This window comes from Heterocephalus glaber, unplaced genomic scaffold, assembly GCF_053883595.1.
Source record: "Heterocephalus glaber isolate CG9 unplaced genomic scaffold, H.glaber_assembly_v1.0 deba00001503, whole genome shotgun sequence".
Classification (NCBI taxonomy): Eukaryota; Metazoa; Chordata; class Mammalia; order Rodentia; family Bathyergidae; genus Heterocephalus; species Heterocephalus glaber.
The window spans coordinates 1390037-1414999 of record NW_028258323.1 but is presented as its reverse complement, the minus strand read 5'-3'; the positions used below and the strand labels follow the sequence as shown (position 1 = coordinate 1414999).

Here is a 24963-nt window from a genome sequence, read left to right as displayed (position 1 = left end):
TGGCTAGTTCATGGGCAACTGAGGATTTGTTCATAAAATCTTTTCCTACACTGATGTCTTCAAGAGTTCTACCTAACCTCTGTTCCAACTGGTTCAGAGTTTCTATTTGAATATTTAGATCTTTAATCCATTTTGATTTTAGTTTAGTGCATGGTGAGAGATACAGGTCTAGCTTTAATCTTTGGCAAGTTGAAGTCCAATTTTTCCAGCACCATTTATTAAAGAGGCTATCTTTCCTCCAGTAAGGGTATTTGGCTCCTTTATCAAAGATGCGATGGCTGAGTGTGTCTGGCATTATTTCTGCATCTTCTAATCTGTTCCACTGGTCCTCAGGTCTGTTTCTTTGCCAGTACCATGCTGTTTTTATCACAGTAGCTTTGTAGTAGAGTTGCAGGTTGGGGATTGTGATACCCCCTGCCATGTCTCTGTTACCTAGAATTGCTTTTGCTATTCTGGGTCTCTTCTTGTTCCAAATGAATTTTTGGATTGTTTTCTCAAGGTCCATGAAGTATGCTGCTGGGATCTCAATTGGAATTGCATAGAATCTAAATAGCAGTTTTGGAAGTATGGCCATTTTCACTATATTAATTCTTCCTACCCAGGAGCAGGGGATGTCTTTCCATTTTCTGATATCATCTTCAATCTCTCTTTTCAGAGTGCCATAGTTTTCAGAGAAGAGGTCTTTGATTTATTTCATTAGGATGATTCCTAGGTATTTCAGATTTGTGGATGCTATTGTGAAAGGAATTATTTGCCCTATTTCTCTTTCAGTGAATCTGTCATTGGTGTAGAGGAAAGCTATTGATTTTTGTGTGTTGACCTTGTATCCAGTTAATTGACTGAATTTGGTTATTAAGTCTAGAAGAATTTTGGTGGAGTTCCTTGGGTCTTGTATATGCAGTATCATGTCATCTGCAAATAATGACAATTTGACTTCTTCATTTCCTATCTTTATTCCTTTTATTTCTTTCTGTTGTCTAATTGCTGTGGCTAATGTTTCCAGAACTATACTGATCAAGAGTGGTGATAGTGGACATCCTTGTCTTGTTCCTGATTTTAGTGTGAAGGATTTCAGTTTTGGACCATTTAGTATGATATTGGCTGTTGATTTTTCATAGATGGCTTCTATCAGTGTGAGGTAGAGACCATCTATTCCAATTTTTTGTAGGGTTTTTATCATAAGTGCATGTTGGATTTTGTCAAATGCTTTTTCTGCATCTATGGAGATAATCATATGGTTTTTGTCCTTGGCTCTATTGATATAGTGTATTACATTGATTGATTTGCATATATTGAACCATCCCTGAATCCCTGGGATGAATCCCACTTGATCAGGGTGTATGATCTTCTTGATGATCTTCTGCATTCTGTTTGCCAGTATCTTATTAGGGATTTTTGCATCTATGTTCATTAGTGAGATTGGCCTATAGTTCTCCTTTTCGGTTGGGTCTTTCTCTGCTTTGGGGATCAAGGTGATGCTTGCTTCCAGGAATGAATTTGGGAGTATTGCTTCCCTTTCAATTTCATTGAAGAGTTTAAACAGTAGTGGCAGTAATTCCTCTCTAAATGTCTTGTAGAATTCAGCAGTGAAGCCATCAGGGCCCAGCCTTTTCTTAGTTGATAAGTTTTTAATTATGTTTTCAATTTTATTGGTTGATATTGGGTTGTTCAGAATTTTTAGGTCTTCTTCATTCAACTTTGGTAATTCATATGTATCTAGGAATCTGTCCATTTCTTCTGTGTTGTCCTTCTTATTGGTGTACAGGTTCTGGAAGTAGATATTGATGATCCTCTGGATTTCTGCTGGGTGTGTTGTAATTTCACCCTTTTCATTCCTAATTGCATGGATTTGGGCCTTTTCTTTCCTTTTTCTGATAAGTTTGGCTAAAGGTTTGTCAATTTTGTTGATTCTTTCGAAGAACCAACTCTTGGCTTCATTGATTTTTTGTATCGTTCTCTTAGTCTCCATTGCATTGATTTCTCCTCTGATCTTTATAATTTCCTCCCTTGTATGAGCTTTGGGGTTGTCCTGCTCTTCTTTTTCTAGAAGCTTGAGGTTCAGCATCAGGTTGTTTAATTGGGCTCATTCTGTTTTCCTAATAAGCATATTCACTGCTATGAATTTCCCTTGTAAGACTGCTTTCATTGTGTCCCATAGATTCCAATATGTTGTATTGTCATTGTCATTTAATTGAAGGAAATGTCTGATTTCTTCTTTAATTTCCTCTATGACCCATTTGTTATTCAGAAGTGTGTTGTTCAATTTCCATGTGTTTATGAAATTTTTTGAGTTTCTTTTGCTATGGATCTCCAATTTCATGGCACTATGGTCTGATAATATACAGGGGATAACTTCAATTCCTTTGCACTTACTTAAACATGTTCTATGTGTGAGTATGTTGTCTATTTTGGAGAATGACCCATGTGCAGCTGAGAAGAATGTGTATTCTAATTTTGTGGGGTGGAAGACTCTGTAAACATCTGTTAAGTTCATTTGTTCAAGAGTTCAATTGAGGTCTAGTATTTCATTACTTATTTTTTGTCTAGTGGATCTATCTATTTGTGACAGTGGGGTGTTGAGGTCCCCCACTACAATTGTATTAGTGCATATATGACTTTTCATGTCCGTTAGTATTTGTTTTATATAGTTGGGTGCACTAGTGTTTGGTGCATAGATATTTATGATTGTCATCTCTTCCTCTTGGATTGTTCCCTTTACAAGGATATAGTGTCCTTCTTCGTCTCTCTTAATCAGTGTTGGTTTGAAATCTACTTGATCTGCAAAGAGGATAGCTACTCCTGCTTTTTTTCAGGTTCCTGTCACATGGAGTATTGTTTTCCACCCTTTAACGTTCAGTCTATGAGTTTCCTTTTGAATGAAGTGTGTTTCTTGTATGCAGCATATTGTTGGATTTTGCTTCTTGAGCCATTCTGCCAGTCTATTTCTTTTGTTTGGTTAATTGAGACCATTAACATTGACGGTTATAACTGAAACATATTGACTTGTCATTGCCATGACTTTTTCTTTTTGTTGGGTTCTCCCCTTTTACATTTAATTTCTTGTCATGCCAGATGGATTTATTCTGCTTTGCTTCCTGGGGTTGTGATCCTCAATGTCTGTTCCTAGGATATTGTGCAAAATTCTTTGGAGTGCTGGTTTGGTGTTCACAAAGTTCCCAAGGTGCTCTTTGTCATGAAAGTATCTTATTTCTCCTTCCATTTTGAAAGACAGTTTTGCAGGGTACATCAATCTGGGTTGGAGGCTGTTTTCTTTTAGAGCTTGGAATATGTCACTCCGAGCTCTTCTTGCCTTGATGGTTTGTGTTGAGAAGTCTGCTGTGATTCTGATGGGCTTTCTTTGTATATGATTTGTTTCTTTTCTCTATCTGCTTCTAGAACTTTGTTCTTCTGTTGAGTTTCTGGAATCTTAACAATTATATGCCTATGTGTAGTTTTTTTTGATCAAGGCTATTTGGGGTCCTATATGCCTCACTTATCTGTATGTCAAGCTGTTTTCCCCTGCTTGGGAAGTTTTCTGCCATTATTTCTTTGAAGAGATTTTTTATGTCATCCTCACTCTCTCCTGTTTCTTCATTGAGGCCAATCAGTCTTATGTTATTCTTCTTTGCATCATCTAGCAGCTGCTGGATTGATTTCTCATGTTCCCTTATAATATTGAAGCAATGTTTCTTTTCATGGTCACTAATTGCAATCTTATCTTCTATATCTGAAATTCTGTCCTCACATTGGCTCATTCTGCTATGTAGACTTTCAATGGAGTTTTTCATCTCCTGGAAATCTATTTGCATCTGTGTGCATCTGTTTTATGGATTCCATTTGTTTCCTATGTTGAGATTCCATCATGTTCCTCAGCTCCTCTCTAGATTTATTAATCATGTCTTGCACTAGGGGCACAATTTCTCCTGTTATCTGAGAAATTATTTCTGATTTCATTTTTTCCAGATCCCCTTTTGTTGCCAGTTCAGTCAGTGGGTCCAGGTGGTTGAGTACCAGAGTGTTCCATCTCATTTCCCCTTGGGGTTGCTGCAGATCTGGAAGTCTGGTTTTTAGACTTATTTACGTGTTTTCTCATTTTGACTGGGGTGGGGTACTGTTGGTACCTGTACAGATTACCTCCTCTGAGCTGGGAGAGGTGGGACAGGGGCCAGGAGCAGGGGTAGGGATGGTGACCCAAAAGCCCTTTCCTGTGGGCTGGGAGTAGTGGGAGGGATGGTGGCCGGGAAGCCCCTTCCTCTGGACCAGGAGCAGTGGGATGGTGGCTCAGAAGCCCCTACCTCTGGGCCGGGAGCAGCAGGACTCAGTACCGTGGTCTGGTGGTCTGATGTCCTCTGCATCTTTGTAGTGTGGATCCATGTGGCTGCCTGTCTGCAGCAGGGTGATTAGGCATCTTCTGCATGACTCGGGACCTCGATAGTGCGTGCACGGACCCCCTGTCTGCAGTGGGCTGATTCGGTGTGTTCCCTGTGACCTGGGACCTTGGTACGGTGTGCGCAGACCTGCCTGTCTGCATAGGCCTGATTCAGCGTGTTCCACATGACTGAGGTCCTCAGTAGGGCTTCGGCAGACCTACCTGTCTGCAGTGAGGTGATTTGGCGTCTTCTGTGCAACTTGGGACCTCGGTAGGGCATGCGCAGGCCTGCCTGTCTGCAGAGGGCTGATTCGGCCTATTCTGGGTGACCTGTATGATCTTCTTGGTGACCCTCTGTATTCTGTTTTCCAGTATCTTTTTGAGGACTTTTGCATCTATGTTCATTAGGGAGATTGGCCTGTAGTTCTCTTTTTGGGTTGAGTCTTTCCCTTGTTTTGGAATCAGAGTAACACTTGCTTCCAGGCATGAGTTTGGTAGCCTTGATTCCCTTGATGACTTTAGAGAGTAATGGCAATAGTTCTTCTTTAAATGTCTTGTAGAATTCAGCAGTGCAACCATCAGGACCTGGGCTTTTCTTTGTTGCTAAATATTTTATTACATTTTCAATTTCACTCATTGTAATTGGGGTGTTTAGAATTTCTATATCATCTTCATTCAACTTTGGCAATTCGTTTGTGTCTAGGAATCTGTCCATTTCTTCTGTGTTTTCCATTTTATTAGAGTACTAGTTCTCGAAGTAGGTATTGATGATCCTCCGGATTTCTGCTGGGTCTCTTGTGACTTCACCTTTTTCACTCTTAATTGCATGGATTTGTGCCTTTTTTTTCTTTTTTTGATAAGGTTGGCTAAAGGTTTATCAATTTTATTTATTCATCCAAAAAACCAACTCTTTGATTCATCAAGTTTTTGTACCATTCTCTTAATCTCCATTGCATTGATTTCTGCTCTGATCTTTATAATTTCCTCTCTTGTATGAGCTTTGGAGTTGTTATACTCTTCTTTTTCTAGGAGCTTGAGGTTCTGGATTAGGTTATTTATTTGATTTCTCTTTTTCCTAATATGAGCATTCACTGCTATGAATTTCCCATATAGAACTGCTTTCATTGTGTCCCATAGATTCCTGTATGTTGTACTGTCATTATCATTTACTTGTAGAAAGTGTTTAATTTCTTCTTTAATTTCCTCTCTGACCCATTGGTTGTTCAGGAGGGTGTTATTCAGTTTCTATGTGTTTGTGGGAGTTTTGTGGTTTCTTATGTTACTGATCTCCAGTTTTATTGCACTGTGTTCTGATAATTTACAGGGGGTATCTTCAACTCTTTTACATTTACTTAGATATGTCCTATGAGCTAGCATGTGGTCTCTTCTGGAGAATGGCCTGTGGGCAGCTGAAAAGAATGTGTATTCTGATTTTGTTTGTGGAACAGTCTGTAAGCATTAAGTCCATTTCTTCAATAGCTTGGTTCAGTTCTAGAATTTCATTGTCAATTTTTTGTCTAGATGATCTGTCTATTTGTGATAGAGGGGTATTGAGGTCCCCCACTACAACTGTATTAGTGCTTATTTGGTTTTTTGTGTCCATTAATATTTGTTTTGTATAGTTGGGGACATTTGTATTTGGTGCATGTATATGTATGATTGTCATCTCTTCCTTTTGGATTATTCCCTTCACAAGGATGTGGTGACCACCTTTGTCTCTCTTAATTAGTTTTGGTTTGAAATCTACTTTGTCTACAAATAAGATTGCTACCCCTGCTTTTTTCTGGGTTCCTGTGGCATGGAGAGCTGTTTTCCATCTTTTTACTTTGAGTTATGAATTTCTTTTTGAGTTAGGTGTGTTTCTTGTATACAGCATATTGTTGGATTTTGGTTCTTAATCCATTCTGTCAGTCTATTTCTTGTGATTGGTGAATTGAGACAATTAACATTGATAGTTATAATTGATAGATATTGATTCATCCTTGTCATGATGTTTTACTGTTGTTAGCTCTTTTATTTCATGTTTTTCCCTCTTTCCCTTTAGTTTCCTACCTTGCCTGGTAGCTTCCCTCTGTTGGGTGTCATGGAGTCGTGAACTTCATTGTCTTTTTCTAGGATATTGTTTAGAATTGCTTGGAGTCCTGTTTGGTGTTCATGAAATTTCTCAGGTGTTCTTTGTCGTGAAAGTATCTCATTTCCCCATCAATTTTGAAAGATAATTTTGCAGGATACAACAGTCTAGGTTGGAAGTTATTTTCTTTTAGGACATGAAATACTTCCCTCTAGGCTCTCTTTGATTTGAGGGTTTGTGTTGAGAAGTCTGCTGTGATTCTGATGGGCTTTCCTTTGTAGGTGATTTGTTTCTTTTCTCTAACTGCCTGTAGGATTTTGTTCTTCTGTTGGGTTTCTGGGATCTTGACTATGATATGTCTAGATGTAGACTTGTTTTGATCATGGCTAGTTGGAGTTCTATATGCCTCACTTCTCTGTATGTCCAATTCTCTACCTCTGTCTGGGAAGTTTTCTACTATTACTTCTGTGAACTCTTTTTATGTCAGTTGTACTCTCTCCTGTTTTTTCATGGACTCCTATCAGTCTTATGTTATTCTTCTTTGCATCGTCTAGCAGCTGTTGGTTTGATTTCTCTTGGTCCCTTACTATTTTCAAGAGACCTCTGTTTTCATGATCCTTAATTGTGATCCTGCCATCTATATCTGATATTCTATCTTTAGATTCCCTTAATCTGCTGTGAATACTTTCAATAAAGTTTTTAATCTCCTGAATATCTGTTTGAATCTGTTTCATGGATCCCATTTCTTTCTTATGTTGAGCAATCATGGTTTCTATTTCTTTCTTATGCTGGGTATTCATGGCTTCCAGCATGTTTCTGAGCTCATCTATTTTTTTTTTATGTTTCTGTTCTAGAGCCTCTAATCATGTCTTTCACTTTGCTCACCATCTCTGTAGATATCTGGGAGATTATTCCTGCTTTGAATTTTTCTAGAGCCTCATTCATCTGTTTTGTTACTTACTGTGCTATCCGTTCAGGGTGTCCAGGTGTTTGATTATCAGACTTTTCCACCTCATTTCCCCTGGGGTTTACCCTTGGTGGGGTGGAAGCCTGAGTTTGTGCCTTGCTTAAATGTCTTTTCATTTTTGTGTTTGGTACTGTCCTTGGTTTAATTCCTGAGTTGATACTTCGAAAATGCTTATTGTAAGTATCTTTTTTCCTTGTAATTAGAACCCTTATGAAATCATTGCTTCTCAGAGGTGTCTTCTGGATATAACTGGTCTTTAAGTTTTGAGTCTCTATTGACTCTGAGGCTATCTTATTTTCATTATACCAGGAAGGACCACTGACTAGATCAATAACAACACCTTAGCCCAAATGATACAACCAGGAATACCATAGCATCAAGCATATCTTAGAAAATGACATTTTGTGGTAGTTATTAATCTATCACCTTTCACTGTGTAAATTAAATAAAAATTGTGGACCCACCCAACATATGCTTATAGTGAATAAACTCTTCAATATAACAACTTTACCCTTCAGGATGGAGAGTTAGAAGGATTTGGGGAGGGAGGGATAGAAAGGTAAAAGGATAGGGGAAGGTTAGCAGTGAGTCCAGAGGACACAGGCAAGAGAAGGAAAAAGAGAATAATAGAAAAATAAAGAAGAAATCCAAATGGGGGCCAGAACGGGAGCAAATAGGGAAGTGAACAATGTGGGACTGCAAGAGAGTGGGTGTAAGAGAGAGAGAAAGGAAAGAGAAAAGAAGAAAAAGAAAAGGAGAGAAAACCCAAAATTTTCAAAGTGTAGGAAAGAAATTAAAGATAAGAGGAGAAAAAAATCCAAACCAATAATACTAATTTTGGATATAAAAAATAAAATAGAAAATGAAGGGCCTCCTTCAGGGTATATCTCTGCTGTTCCAGTAGACAATGTGCATAGCAGTGTGCAGATATAAGTCAATGAGTCTCAACAAGCCCATTGCAGACCCATAAGATTCAGGCAGACTTCTGGCTGCAAGTCCCAAGTTGAGCTCACTGTCCTCCTGTAGGGTTGAACTCTGCAGGGTTGTACTGCAGGTTCCAGCTCCCCTTCCCCTGAAGATAGTCCCACTTCTGATGGAAGGTGATGATCCTTCCAACTTACCCAGTGTGGTGGTCTGGTGATCCGGTGTCCCCTGTGTCTTTGTAGTGTGGAAACAGGTGGCAGTACAGCCAAGAAGCCAGAGGGGTGGGGGCAGGAGCATCTTGCAGCTGCCTGTGCAGCTAAGTGGACCACTGCCAGGGGTGTGGGCTGGATGAGGCAGGTTCCCTGTGACCCAGGACCCCTCTGCATTGTCCAATGATGGCGCGGGCTGGATGGGGCAGGTTGCCTGTGACCCTTATGAGGGTTTTGTGAAGGCATCTCGATATAAGTCATAACACTAGGCAAGTGCTGTGCCACTAAGCTACACCTCAACCCATTATCCTCATTTCTGTATGTTACTAATTAAGGGGAGTCCTTATGCCTCGGGTGTCCTGTTGCTGAAATCCCTTGAAAAACTGAAAATCTGCTCTATTCAAATAAGAGAGGCTCCAATGGTAGATTTAGTGGTATCTGGATTGTCAAAAATAAAAAATATTTTATGGCACAGACACCCTCCCAGGGAATCTCAAATTATGTATCGAAGCAACTAGACTTTAAAGCTATTTAAAAGCTATTTGTTATCTAAGCTATTTTTATAGGCAATCTCAGCCCATAGGAAACTCTCTGACTTTGTTGCTATGGTGTGTTGAGTTTAATGGCTCTGCCAATTTCTTCTAATTATTTTCAATAAATATGAGAAACACATTGAAAGCTTCTAGACTTGAGTGTGTTACGTTTGTGTGTGTGGAGAGGAAGAAGGAAGTGGGAATTATGGATGGAAAGAAGAGGGAGAGGAATTTTCATTTTGTTCCTGCCTGCCTGCTTCCTTTGAAGCCCATAATAATTTCTTTGTCTTGTAGCTTAGAAGGAAAGTGAATATTACACATAACCCAAGTGTCTAATGTCTAGGTAGGTGTTAACCACTTAACAGAAAGATTTACTTGCACATAGCTCCTCACTAAAGTTCATGTTAGTGTGTTTGCTTGCATCTGAGTTCATTCCTGGCATAGCTTGCTCTTTCTGCATTTCCTAGCCATGGCTTTAGTTCTGCCTTGAGCCTCTGCTCACTTTAATCTTTCTGTGCTCCATGTACCTCACCTGGAAAATGAAGAATAAACTGCTACTAGCTATGTCATGGGTCACTGTGAGGACATGTAATAGATATTCTGTCCATATCTCCTCAGATTTGTTTTCCATGTTTTATGCAGTCCTGCTCCAGATGAGGTGACATCCCCAAGCCAGCCCTGTGACTTTTTTTTTCAGCACTGAGGATTGAACCAAGGGCCTTCACACTAAGTTACAGCCCCAGATTACCTTAAAAACTTTATTAGTCAGCTATTGGAGGCTGATCAGACCTTCAGCCACCTGAGTAAGTGTATGGTGGCAGGATAATAAAAGACAAGATCTTGATGTATAAATGGGGGGCCCAGGACAGTCAAAGCACTTATCAGGTTAAGACACTGTGTCCTGGAGCTTGCCACTATTTATTGAACACACAGCTTCTAGAAAGGGTAAGGGGAAGTGCAGAGAACAGTGAAGTGGAGACCACTGATGTGAGCAGGTTCCTAGCAACAAGGGAATGAAATATTCTAGCAAGAACAGCTCATAGATGAATGGGAAATTTGTTTCTTCCCATGAATTAATTTTTGCTTCTATAGGAGTTTTTGGTATGAGTCATGCTGCCCTTTGCTGTACTGTTGTCTTGTCATCCAAGATGTCACAGCATCATGGATCACTGACACCTCTGCTAAAACCAGTGGTGTGGGGCATTGTTCCTTTCCCACACACCAACTACTGGCTCTTCAGGCAAGCCACTGTGGGCTAATAGGTAGACTCAGACTTTTAATATGAAAAGCCAATTTATGAATTTGTAGCTCACCCAGCATGGTGTCCATCAGTCAGCATCTTGCTAAATTGCTAAATTAACCAGGTTGGGTTCAAATGTGATTTCAGGCATCACCACTATGCCCAGGTGTTGTCTTTTGTGTCAACTGTCTTGGGCTTCCAAAAGCTATTTTGCATCAAGTACCCAAAGGTACCCAGGAATTTATGTACCTTCCCACTTCCCCAGCCTTTAAACAACCACAGACCCCTGTAAAGCACAAATATTCCACCTCCCTTAGCTCCCAGGCATGAGATGCTTAGAACATTCCTGGCTTTGAGGTTCACTTTACTCCATGCCCCCATGGGTGTCAGTTATCCCTCTGATGCTCTGGCCACCTTCACTTTCTAGTCCCACTCCACCAATTCATCTCCTCTTGGAAACCCTTTTTATTTAATCATTTTCACAAAAATCCTTGCCCAGTATCTGGCCCTGAGAAAGCCACTTTAGACCAGTTTATTCAAGTTTATGTATGTAGTATTTTGTACATAGCCTGTCATATAAATGTGGGCTGTTATTTTTTCCTGCTATCACTCTGGTGCTCTAAGTCAAGAGTGTTTGGTGAGGGTACCATTTTCCTCACTGCATCATTACCAGAGTAGAAATTTCATTCTATTTCATAATTTGCTGCAGGACTCCTAATAAAGGTGGTTGTACACTGGCTTCCTTGAAGATTTTGGGATAGAAAAAAAAAGCTGAAAATCCAGTTAGTGAATATCACTAATCTGTAGCCTTGTTTCCCTCATTTGTGGCCCATGCTTCTCTCTGATCCTTCATGGAGGAGGCTCAAGGTCTTTGTGATTGGGTGAATTCCTGTCCTCTTTAGAAAACCTTTTTCTTTACCCCTCAGGATCTTTCTACAACCTCACTTTGGATCTGATCCCTTTACTTGAGTGATGGAGGGTTTGGATTTATATCCAAATAGTTTGTCAAACATGAATCACACTGCCTTTAGAAGATGCGAGAGAAAAAATAATTAATGGGAAGAATATTTTAAAATTGTAAGTCTGTGAAATCTAAAAGGGTTTCACCAGCCAAGATTTTGTTTTATAAACCAACATCTTAATGTTCATTTTGAAAGAGATGGAATGGTGTGCTTTAACATGGGGACATTAAATGTCTAGTTTGAACCCATGTGCTGGATTGTAGGTGTTCAATTCAAATAGCCATAATATGTGAAATTCCAGAAAACCAAGCTAACCATGGAAATGTTATTATAACTATGATAGGTTATTTTGTTATATTTCTGACCATAAAAAAAGAAAAGCATTGAAATTCATGTCCTAGAGCTAACTGAAAAGGCAAAGATAGAGGTGAATAAAGCATTTCAGTTATTCTAAAATAAGACTTTTCCTTCATTTTTCAATTATAAATGAATACAATACTTGCTTTTTTCAAATAGGCTCTGGAACTTATAAAAGATTTCAGTTAAGACAAATCATAAATGCTAATGAATAATATTTAACTTAGTTGTGAGCTTTGGAGTGTTTGAGGATATTCTGGAATTCCTTAAGTACAGTAAAACGTGGAGGCTTTAACAATATCTTTATTGTCTTGACATATTTCTGTGTGTGAAGAGTCCAGGCCCAACTTAGCTTGTTCTCTATCGAGGGTTTCACAAGCTTGTAATCAAAAGTTCATTCAGGCTACATTTCTTTCTTGAGCTCAGGGTCTTCTTTCAAGCTCTTGTTATTGTTGGTCAACTTCAGTTCTTTTTTGTTTTCCCCATTAACTTTATTGGTACATTTTAGGTATACGATACAGTTACATTCATCATTGGGATTTTGTACCATTACATGAGTCTCTTGGTTCTTATTTTTTTTCCCCTTTCCTTGCCCTCCCTTCACCCCCTCCACCCTTCCTTATTTGCAAAGACCTTGTATCCATTTTTTTCCTCTTCTCATATTTTTTCCTTTCCCTTTTTTCCCTTCCCCTACCCCTCCCAATTCCCCTGCTCTTTTAGACCTTTTCTTCCTGTTACAAAATATCAGTTATACATTTTTTAAATTACAATATTAAGATCTAGGACACATTACCACAGATTTTACAGAATTTAAAAGGATATAGAAAGCATATTACAAAAATCTTTTTTGAAATAAATTTGATAACTTCTAAGAAGTAACTTAGAAGACAAATTAATGAAACTAACTCTGGAGGAAATATAAAATTTGAATAGCACCTATTAAAGAAAGTATATTCCTAGCTTGAAAACCTACCTATATGACAACAGCAGGCTCATATACATTTTAACTGATAAATTATATTAAACAATTAAAGCAGAAAAAAGAAGGAACACTTCTCCCCTCATTTTAGGGACTCAACACTTTGCTAATCCTAAAACTGGATAAAGATAATAGAAGAAAAAAGTATAAACATAGATAGAAATTTGTTTAACAAAACAAACTCTTAGAAGTCAGGTCTGGCAGGATGTAGAAAGTGGTTTTGTTATAGGGATGGCAGTGTTGGTTCAGCATTGGAAGATCCACCCCCCCAAGTCATCATTTTAACAGAGGAAAGGAAAAAGCCATATGATCCTGTCACTAGTTGGAGAAAAAGTATTGGACTAAATTCTATAGCTGTTCATGGTAAAAGCTATCAGGAGACTAGCAGTATAACAGAACCTTCTCAACAGATCAAAGACATGTACTCCATACTTCCAACAAAAACTCCTTCTATGAATGGAGACGATACAATGCTTTCTCCCTAAAGTGGGGAACAAGGGCATATATGCCTATTCTTCATCTGTCCATTAGACTTTGAAACATAGGTCTAAACCAAAATAGTCTGGCAATAAAATGACACAACTAGGACAGGATTGGCATGGCAGAAGCAAAATCTTTCTATGTAGATGAAATGATCATCTACAGAGAAAATACTAAGAAATCTCTAGGAGCTCCTAGAACTAGTACTTGAATTTAGCAGGATTAGAAAACACAAGGTATATATAAAAATTCAGGTCTGTGTATACTTGTTATAAATGAAGAACTGGATATTGAAATTTTAAAGTTATGTAGGAGTACAAAGGACCTAGAAAAGCCAAAAACAAAAACAAGAACAGTGTTGGAAGATGTTTAGCACCCAATTTTAAGACTTCTTCTAAAGCTACAGTAATCAAGGAAGTGTTGGTGTAAAGAAAGACATATAGATTATTTGAATAAAACAGAGAACCTAGAAATAGAACCACACATATATGGTCCACTGAGTTTTGAAAGATTATTTAACATTAGCATTTTGTAGAATATAAACTCAATTCAAGAGCCGAGGAAGAGATAGTGTCTTCAGCAAATGGCACTAGAACACCTGGTATCCATATATAAAAAAATTAACCTCAACCCTTCTTTTCCATACATGAAAATAACTTGAAGGGGTCTATGAACCTAAATAAGAAAGCCTAAAAGTATAAAACTTTCAGAAGAAATTATAAGGGAAAATATTTATGAATTCAGGGTAGGCAAGAACTACCTAGGATACAAAAGCCATGATGTATAAAAGAAAAAACTTGATAAATGAGATTCCATCAAAATTTAGAACTTTAAATGACATCATTAAAATGAAAAGTCGTCCTTAAACAGACCATATTTACAATGCATATAACCTATGACCAGAATATATAAAGAACTCTTACAGCTCATTAATAGACAACCCAATTAAAATGTAGACATAAGAAGATGATAAATAGCCAGTATAGCACAAGGAATGGTGTGCAACTCTAGAATCAGAAAAATACTCATCAGTACAATAATAAGATTGAATTATATACTCATTAGGGAGATGAAGTCAAAAGTTTTAAAAGCCTTGTCATGACTTTTTCTTTCTGTTGGATTCTCCCTCTTTGTGTTTAATTTGTCACGCCCAATGGATTCATTCTGCTGGGTTTCCTGGGGTTGTGATCCTCATTGTCTTTTCCTAGGGTATTGTCTAAAATTTTTTGGAGTGCCGGTTTGGTATTCATGAAGTTCCTGAGGTGCTCTTTGTCATGAAAGCATCTTACTTCTCCATCAATTTTGAAAGATAGTTTTGCAGGGTACATCAGTCTGGGTTGGAGGCTGTTTTCCTTTAGGGCTTGAAATACATCACTCCAAGCTCTTTTTGCCTTGAGGGTTTGCATTGAGAAGTCTGCTGTGATTCTGATACGCTTTCCTTTGTATGTAATTTGTTTCTTTTCTCTCACTGCTTGTAGAATTTTATTCTTCTGTTGGATTTCTGGAATCCTAACTATTATATGCTTATGTGTAGATTTTTTTTGATCAAGGCTAGTTGGAGTCCTATATGCCTCACTTATCTGTATGTGAAGTTCTTTTCCCCTCCTTGGGAAGTTTTCTGCCATCACTTCTGTTATCAGATTTTTTTTATGTCATCTGCACTCTCTCCTGTTTCTTCATTGACTCCAATCAGTCTTACGTTATTCTTCTTTGCATTGTCTAGCAGCTGCTGGATTGATTTCTCATGTTCCCTTACAATTTTAAAGCAATTTTTCTCTTCCTGGTCACTAATTGCAATCTTATCTTCTATATCTGAAATTCTATCCTCACATTGGTTCATTCTGCTGAGCAGACTTTCAATGGAGTTTTTAATCTCTTGGAAATCTGTTTGTATCTGTTTTATGGATTCCATTTGTTTCCTATGTTGAAATTCCATCATGTTCCTCAGATCCTCTATTTTTTTAATCTGTGTCCTCTCTAGATTTATTAATCATGTCTTGCACCATGAGCACAATCTTTGCTGCTATCTGAGTAATTATTTCTGATTTCATTTTTCCAGATCCTCTTTTGTTGCCAGTTCAGAGAGTCCAGGTTGTTGAGTATAAGTGTTCCATCTCGTTTCCCTTTCGGGTTGCTGTAGGTGATCTGGAAGTCTGTTTTTGAGGTTTGTTTATGTGTCTTCTCATTTTCATGGTGGGAGGTGCTTCTGGTGCCCACGTGGCTCACCTTCTGTGCCCTAGGAGCTTGGGATTCCAGCAGGGGAGCTTCCTTCTGGATGCTGGGACCGGCTCAGCTTCTCTGCCCTAGGAGCCTGGGATGGAGGCGAGGAGCTTCCTTCTGGGTGCTGGGACCGGCTAAGCTTCACTGCCCTGGGAGCCTGGGATGGAGTTGGGGGAGCTTCCTTCGTGTGCTGGGACCAGCTCACCTTCTTGGCGCTAGGAGCCTGGGATGGCAGCGGGGGAGCTTCCTCAACTTCAGTTCTTTAAGGTTAAAGTACTCAGGGCCTCAGGTTTTGTTTTTGTTTTTGGTTTTTGTTTTTTGTTTTGCCAGCAATTAGCTAGGACAACTCTCAGCTTCCAGATGATGTCCGTAATGCTCTTTATAGCATGGCCACTTACTTCTTTAAAACCAGCAGGTGTTCCTTTCTTTTCCTGCAATTTGCAAGGACAGAGTCCTATATAATGTAGCATAATCACAAAAGTGACTATACTATCACTTTTGCTGTATAACATAACACCCACTATTTTTCCACTGGCTGAGAAGCAAGTCCTAATTTCCTTCATATGGAAGGGGATTTTTGTGAAGACATGTATAACTCATTGGGGATCATGTTAGTATGGGTCCACTACACTTTGTATCCCAAAACTATGTAATGAGTAATATTGAGTAAAATTAAAGTTGACTAGCATCAAGACAGTTTTTACATTTAATGTCATAATATGGTAAATTGAGATACAATTAAATATAGTATGGAAACACATGAGTCAGTGAAATTATTGGTGGTCTTGAGTAAAATATTCTTTAGTTTGAATTCATGCTCAAAGCTCCAACATAAATAGGTGTATATTACCTTCATACTATAATTACATTTGTAGTGCTTTTTTGGTTAGTACTTGTTGGTGAATTCAGAGCTTCAGATGATTTTGATAATTACAGGGGTAGGAAATTTCCATAGAGGATCATATTGGGATATAAGGAAATGAGACTCCAAGAACAATGAATAAACAACAACCAACTAGAAGACTACTTTCAAGAAAATGCCAGGATCTCAATTGGAATTGCATTGAATCTAAATAGCAGTTTTGGAAGTATGGCCATTTTCACTATATTAATCCTTCCTACCCGGGAGCAGGGGATGTCTGTCCATTTTCTGATAGCATCTTCAATCTCTCTTTTCAGAGTGCTGTAGTTTTCAGAGAAGAGGTCTTTGATTTCTTTTGTTAGGTTGATTCCTAGGTATTTCAGTTTTTTTGGATGCTATTGTGAAAGGAATTATTTGCCCTATTTCTCAGTGAGTCTGTTATTCGTGTAGAGGAAAGCTATTGATTTTTGTGTGTTGACTTTGTAACCAGCTACTTGACTGAATTTGGTTATTAAGTCTAGAAGACTTTTGGTGGAATTCTTTGGGTCTTGTATATAGAGTATCATGTCATCTGCAACGAAATCAACTAATAACAAATGCTGGCGGGGCTGTGGGGAAAGAGGAACCCTGCTCCACTGCTGGTGGGAGTGTAGACTCGTGCAACCACTGTGGAAATCAGTATGGAGATACCTCAAAGAACTAGGACTGGAAGTCCCATTTGACTCTGCTATTCCACTGCTGGGGATCTTCCCCAAAGAATTAAAAGAATCATACCACAGTGATATATGTGCACACATGTTCATAGCAGCACAATTTGTAATAGCTAAAACTTGGAAACAGCCCAAATGCCCATCAGCTGGAGACTGGATCAAGAAAATTTGTTTTTTACAAATAAAATGTAGTACTACTCAGCCATAAAAAGTGAGAAATTAGAGACATTTATAGCTAAATGGATGCACTTTGAGGTGATACTCTTAAGTGAAATAAATAGGACACACATGTGTAAATACTGAGTAGTTTCTCTGGTGTGAGAAACTGAAAGTGTAAATAAGGAGTAAAATGTATAATAGGTAATGTGAAATTGGAAGAAAAGGGGCAAAGGGGAAGGAAGTGGGAGGGCTAGGGGAAAGGAAAGAAGGGAATGTTATTAATATGAGAAAATGGAAAAATAGGAACAAAATCTTTGTAAATAGGGAGGAATGGAGGGGTTGAAGGGAGGTCTGGGCAAGGGTGAAAAATAAGAACCAAGAGAGACTATGTAAAGGTGCAAATTTCCAATGATCAATGTCATTATATTGTATACCTAAAATGTACCAATGATTAGAATGAATAATCGATAATGTAAAATAGGAAGAAAAGGTCCAAAGGGGTAGGGGTAGTGGGAGGGGCAGGGGAAAGGAAAGAAGGGAAAGGAAAAATGATGAGAAATGGAAAAATGGAAATAAAGTCTTTGTAAATAGGGAAGGGTGGAGGGGGTGAAGGGAGGGCTAGGAATGGGGGGCAAAGAAAATGCCCATTTTTAATAGCAAGAAAGATGAAACACCTAGGAATGAAATTAACAAAAAATTTAAAGATCTGCAAAAAAAGTTATAGTATTCCTAAGAACACAAAGAATATTGCACAAATGGTAGGGTATGTCATATTCTTGGATAGAAAATCTTAACATTACAAAGCTGATATTTCTCCTTAAATTAATCCATAAATTTAACCTAAAATAATACGTTTTTAAAAATTAAGGAAGCTTATTCTAAAATTCATATGGAAAAATATTCAAGGAACAATTCTAACAGGTGAAAAAAGAAACAATTTAAGTAGAATTTTTCTGAGTACATTAGTATATGTATTTTGCAATAAAACTACATTCATTGATAGCATAGCCTAGTGTTGATATAGGAATAGAAAAAACAAAACGCTATGAAATAGACTTAAATATATGTTAGCCTTTAATATAAAATGGTATTTAAAGTCAATTGTGAACAAAATTTTTTTCAATAAACAGTTAAGGGGCAATTGGATAGCTTCTCTTTTTTTTTTTGGTACCAGGGATCGAACTCAGGTCCTTCTGCTTGTGAGGCAGGCAGCAGAACCTTTAAGCTAAATCCCCAGCTCAATTGGATAGCTTCTCGAAACAAGTGTAATGAACAATTCCTATGTCTCTCAAAATAAATCCAGGTGAGTCAAACACATAAATATTAAAATAGTATACCACAGTAGTACCAGAAAGAATCATGGGAAATAGTTTTATAAGTTTGGTGTTTGGAAAGCTGTTTTATAAATGACATAAGACCTCTGGAATCCATTTAAATGATTAAATTCAATTTTATTAAAAATAAAAAAACATAAACATAGAAAAAGGGTAAAATTGGAAAAAAACATTTGAAATATATTATGCAAAGCAATACATTTTTAAATAGACAAAATATTCTATAAATCAATAAGCAAAAAAGACTATGGACTAATATAAAAATGAGGAAATTTCAACAAAAAGGAAGTAAAACTGTCTCAAACAGATGAAAACACTTTATTCCCAGTAAGAGAAATATACCAGCACAGTAATACATCATGTTTTGAGTGTATTAAGGTGGTATAGATGAAAAGTATGACCACATGGTCAGCAGGACACATGGATGTGTGCTCATACATTATTGGGGGTGGAAATTCATGCAGACTCCTGAGAGTGTAGTGGCAATCTCTTTGACATAAGAATGTCACCTAGCCTTTGATCTTGAATACACTTCTTAGGTGTTGATTCTACAATATACTCATATATGTGCAAGATGATTCTATACCAAGATATTCATAATAGCTTTTTAATTTTATTTTATTTTTAATTAATTAAGTTTATCCTTACATCTTAGGTGTACATTACTATTGAGTTCATCATTGGGAATTTGTACCTGTACATGATATATCTTGTTTCTTGTTGTTTCCTGTTACAGTTTTTTTAAATATTAGCAACATTTGGAAGAGTTCAATATACTTAGCTCATGACCTATGTAATCTAATTCCCACACGGACTATTTCAGTATTATTATCCTCATTTTACAAAAGGGGAAACTGAGACAAAGGGGAAGCTGAGACAAAGGGAAGACTAACTTACTCCTAACAGAGAAGAACTGGGACCCAAATCTTAATCATGGTCCAGAGTTGACAGGTTCTCACTAGGCTCATGTTCCGCTGTGGATATGAATTGTAGGCATGTGTGACAAAAATAAAAGGAAGCCACTCTGTGTGTACAGGACTGATAATGTAGTGTATCTAAAAACACATACATATACTTATAAAATACATGCTGTATGAGAAAACTATAAAAAAAGAAAAGGTATAGTATATTACTTTTTGTAGAAAAAAGAATATATTGATGAATGCTTATAAATACATGTCTTATCTTCATAGACACAAGTGTTTGTATCAGGGGAGCGAATGGAACTCAGTGGCTTGGGGGAAGAGCAGAAAGAGGAAGATTTACTCTTTATGTTTATCACTTGTGCTTTTTGAATTTTGTTCTGTGCACATATACTGTCTATTAAAGAAAAGAAAATAATAGGAAAGAGTAGTTCGAGGTCTGGTTTGTATAGCATTTTTTTTGTAAGTAACTCCTTTCCATTTAATAAGGGTAGTTTATATTATAAAAATTTAACATGCATCCGTAAGTAATGAAAAGATGGGTTCTACAAAAGTGAGAGAAGATATTTATAATACATAGAACCTAGGATATATAAAGGATTCTTAAACATCAGTAAGAAAAAAACAACAACAACAAACCAATAGAAAAAGTGAGCCAAGATAGGAACAGGTAATTCCTAGAAAAGGAAGTTCAGGCTGACAAATGGCTGCTTTGATAATGGAGGGGGAGTCATGGCTAAAATAAGATACACCTTTCCACACTTCCAGATTTAAAAGTTTGGCAGTGAGAAGTATCAGCGAGGGTGAGGAAAATGGCAGACATCACACCCAGAACTGAAGTCCAGCTCAAATCACAAAATGAGATGGGGCCACCTCGCTGAGTGGAAGATGTCTCCGAAGACTGTGACTCACAAATTCCTTCCAGGTACTTGGGGGCACAAGCGCAAGGAGGCTCCCTAGGGGCACTGGTTTTGTTTTAAAGAAGGTATTTATAGGATGTGTTGGCTAATGTAATTCTCAAATACTTTATCTTAGAGTTTCTAAAGCACTGGACACTTGTTACCTGTGACATCTGTGAAATCGACATTGCTCCTGTATTTCTTTTTCTTTTTTGCTCTAGAATTTTCAATACACATTCAAGCTAATTGCTTCACAGATATTGCAAGTGCCTTATGATAGCCTAGTGTCCCCAATTCTCCCCTGGCCGTGTGTCATTCCCTCCAGCCTCCTCATTCATTTCACATGCAGGAGTTGTGATTGAAAAATAAGACAAATGTTTAAATAGAATTTTTTTATTACAGCAAAAGATACATTGCCGTTAATCCCTCTTACTTCAGATATACTCATTTCATCATTCTAGCCACTTTCTGAAGCAGCTCGGGAAGTCCTCTCTCATGAGTGCGTTTATGAAGTATGATCAAAACATACAGTGAATGCTGCTGGCGAGTACCAGCCAACAGACGCAGGCTAGTAAAAACATCATCTGCCTTTTTAATCTGATCTCGTATTGTAAAACTTCTAGCTTTTCCCCAAAGTCAAAATGACCCTGAAAGATAAACTTTTTGTTTGTTTGTTTTGAGACAGGGTCTCACTCTGTAGTTCAGACTGGCCTTGAACTTACTATTGTAGCCCATGCTGGCCTCAAATTTGTGGCAATCCTCCTGCCTCAGAATCTGGAATACTGAGATTACAGGTGTTCACCACCGTGCCTGGCAAGATAAACATTTTGAACCAATTCAGGACATTAAGGCAGCCACAACAGTGAAGTTAAAGACCCTCATGAAAGAAGTCTTCTGGAACTGTTTCAGAAAGTGGCCAGAACAATGGGATATAAATGTTCAAAGCAAGGTGGGGGGTATTTTGAGGGTGATTAATGCTAATGTTCCTTAGTGTAATAAATTTAAAAAAAAAAAGTGAGTATTCACCATATTTTTGATCACATCTTGTACATAAGCTATAGTGATTAAATATGTTGTTGCTATTATTATTTTGAAAAAGCTATTAGCTATGAGATTGAAAATATTAAAAATAAGTTTTTATATACCTCCACTTACTCCTTCTCTAAACCTTTTTCTTTCTTTATATATGTCTGAGTTTCTGACCTAAATAATTTTCCTTCTCTGAAGAATTTCTTTTAACATGTTTTGCCAGACAGGTCTAACAGCAACAAATTCCCTCTTTTTTTTGTGTTGTTGTTGTTGTTGTTGTTGAAGAAAGCCTTTATTTCTCTTAACTTTTTTGAACAGTAATTTCACAGGACACAGCATTCTATATTGTTGGCTTTTTCTCCCTCAGTAAATCAAAAACTTGATTTTACTCCCCTCTCTTTTTGCTTGCGTAGTTTCCAAGAAGTCAGATGTAATTGTCGTCCTTGCTCTTCTACAGGTAAAGCATTTTTATTCCTCTAGCTACTTTAAAAGTTTTTCTTTATCTTTAATTTTCTGCCTTTTGGAATATGATATGCCTAGAAATAGTTTTTGACATTTATTTGGTGTGGTGTTTTCCACACTTCTTGCATCTGTGGTTTGGTGTCTTCCTCCTTCCTTCCCTCCTCCCCCCTTCTTTTCTTTCCCATTATACATATGTTACACCTTTTCTGATTGTCTCATAGTTTTTCAATATTGTGTTCTGGTTTTTTATTCAGACCTTTGTTCCCCTCTTTTTCACTTTCTACTGGCATACTTTAAGTTCAGAGATTCTTTTCTCAGTCTATCAAATACATTCTTTATTTCTTTTGATAGTGTTTTGATCCATAGTATATCTTTTGGCTTCTTAGAATTTCCATCTCTACTTACATTACTCATGTCTTCTTGCATGTTACTGGTTTTTTCTCAGGTCCTTTAGCATATTAGTCATAAGTGTTTTAAATCTGTGGTCTGATAATTACAGCATTCATATCTAAGTCTTCTTCTGGTGCATGTTAAATCTCTTTAAACTGTTTTTATCTTGCTGTATGCCTTCTATTTTTTATTTCAAATCTGGACATGACACACCAAGTAAAAAAACTCCATTGTAAATAGGGCTTTAGTGACGACCTGCCAGTAATTTATGTGTGTGTGTGTGCGCGCGCGCGTGCGCCGGGGGGTTATATGGACCTTGGAAGTTGCCATTCAACCCTGACACATCAAAGGCTGAACAAGATGAAAACTGACAACTCTTCTGATCCATCTGAAAGTAGGATCACAAAGCAGAATGCTGTTCTGGAGAGACAGACAGGTAGGGAGATATAGGAAATCAACAACTCACCTCTGCAGATATCAACAACCAGAAGCCTCTGTGAAAACCAGGGCCAGGCTAGGAAAACCTAGGCAGTGATTGATGACTGACTGAGTAGGTAAGTGGAGGTGTTCAAAACTCTAGGGTATGGGTTGAGGATTTAGCTCAGTGGTTCCCCCATCTGCCTCACAAGTGCAAGGTCCTGAGTTTGATCCTCCGTACAGAAAAAAAAAAAAACTCTAGTGTAGGCACTCGATTATCTTTGCATGAACACTATTGTTTTGTTTTGTTTTGCTGCTGCTGTTTTGGTTTTTCCCCAGGCTTTTTTACAGTTTTTAGCTAGTATTCATGAAAAATGAGTACTGCTACTGAAAGGAAATCCTACCTAAAACAGTGCATTTCTTTACAGAACTGTGTCATACATCCCTTGGGCTCTCTTCTGAGAAAGTAGAATCAGGTCCAAAATAATGCCTTTTTCATTATACCCTCTGGCATTATAGAGGTAGGACAGTACTGGATCATACTTCTGTGAAAGTAAAATATCTTGTACTTGCTTTATGATACATACCATATTTCCCCCAAAATAAGACCTAACCAGAAAATAATTGATTTTTCAGGATGCTCCTAATATATATGTATTTTGGTTTTCTTTGATAGTTGTATTTGTAAAATTAACTAAAATGTCTATATGTATATCATGTACACATACATATTTTAAAATTTCATAATAAATATGCAAAGAAAAGTTATTTTGAAATAAAAATGAAATATTTGAAGAATGTGAATGAGCTTGAAAAATAACATTGTTATTACTGTAGCAGGTTCTGCCATATCCAACTAAAAGTAGAACACATCTGTATTTATTAGCACTCCTTGTTCTAGCTGTTATTTTATTTGAAAAATTTCAGGAATCTTTTTTTTTTTTTCCATTGTGATCAACAAGTCAAGGGTAAAATGGAAAAACAAAGCATTAGTTTTATTTGTTCTAGAGGAGTCAGAGACTGATTTGGTTTCTATGCATTTCCCAGGGAATGTAACAATTTTTGCTGAGCCTTTTTGATTTTTGTCTCCATACTTTAATAACTCACAAAGAGACTCCCTTTTTGTGCCCCTAGGTTGAATTAAAAATCTTTGCAAAACTCCTGGTGGAATTTTTTTACTGTTTCTATTTGTTAATGAAATGCCAGAGAACAGTGGGAGCACCTTCAGTAGGGACAACAGAGGGACCAGAATGCTCCTTGCATAGGGGCTTGTCCATCCTGTCTTCTCCGTTCCCTACTGTGGGTGGTTTCTGATCAGATTGACACCCAGCCCATGGTTTTCAAATCACAAGTGTCTTCATGGCATATCAGCTTACTGTGGCCTTGCTTGAGAGTGGTTTGAAAAATGCAGTGCTTCTGAATGACTTGGAAAATACCTTCTGTTTAGGAAAATGCTTGTTTTGTGTTTGGTTGTTGGTGAGGCTGAGACTATTAGAAAGGATGAAGTCCTCTGGGCATCATCTTTCCAGTTTTAAATGAAAAGAAATCTGCACTGCCATATGAGCTATGAAAGCCACAGCCTGAAGCCTGAAATTTCGATTGTTACATAGCATGTCTCTGGGACACGTGGTTTGTGGCTGAAAGGTTCAGTGGCTTCTGTAACTATGTAAGGAAAAAGTAGGTCTCTGACTCTAAATGGAGGGAGACTGTTGAAGCGTGAGTTACTCTGTGAACTCAACTCTGGAAGCAAAATAAGGATAAGGATATTTTAGCAATTCTGGTGCTGGCTTTGGGATAAATCAGAACATTGCCCTCTGGGTCAAAATTCTCTGTGACTAAGTGAAAAAGCCCATGCACTCTCAGGTTTACTTTGTAGAACAAGAAAGATAGTCACGGCTCACACAGGCAAACGAGCACTCAAAAACCCATCCCATCTCCTTTAGCTGATGTTGCTGCTGGATGAGGTTTTCCTTATATAGATGAAACTTAAGTGTAATAGTTTGATATTCTACATGTATTCTTTAGTAGTACACCCAATGTATTTTTACTTTTCTTGATTCATCCATTAGTATTAATAATTAATTATGAAGTTTTAATTTCTCTGTAATACTTTGATTTTATTCCCTCCCCTTCCCCATTACTAAAGCACTACTTATTCCAGGAAATCAGAAAATACAAAGGAGAAAACAACAAAAAAACCAAACTACTGTTTGTGTAAATATTTGCAAACACACTGATATGGACATACTCTTTTTTTTTTTTTGGTACTGTGGGGGTCAAACTCAGGACCTTGCACTTTCAAGGCAGGGGCCAGAACCACTGGGCTAAATCCCCGGCCCCATATGTACATAGTCTTAAACAACCAGGAATATGTTGGATCTTTTTGTGATTTATAGTTTATGATAAACACTTTTAAAAAATATCAGTAGATTAATACTTGAAGCATCATCTTGGATGACCACATGAT

The 24963-nt window shown here is 37.6% G+C and overlaps 1 protein-coding gene across 1 annotated transcript in view; it reads left to right on the top strand.

Annotated features, from left to right (window-relative positions):
* The window catches only part of LOC106008219 (uncharacterized), a 130449-nt gene that overhangs the window by 82090 nt on the left and 23396 nt on the right, over window positions 1-24963 (top strand). Inside the window, exons 3-5 of the mRNA XM_087185894.1 lie at window positions 18217-18345; window positions 20068-20224; window positions 21641-21684. The gene's annotated coding sequence lies outside the window, so the exon portion shown is untranslated. The remainder of the gene's footprint in view (window positions 1-18216; window positions 18346-20067; window positions 20225-21640; window positions 21685-24963) is intronic.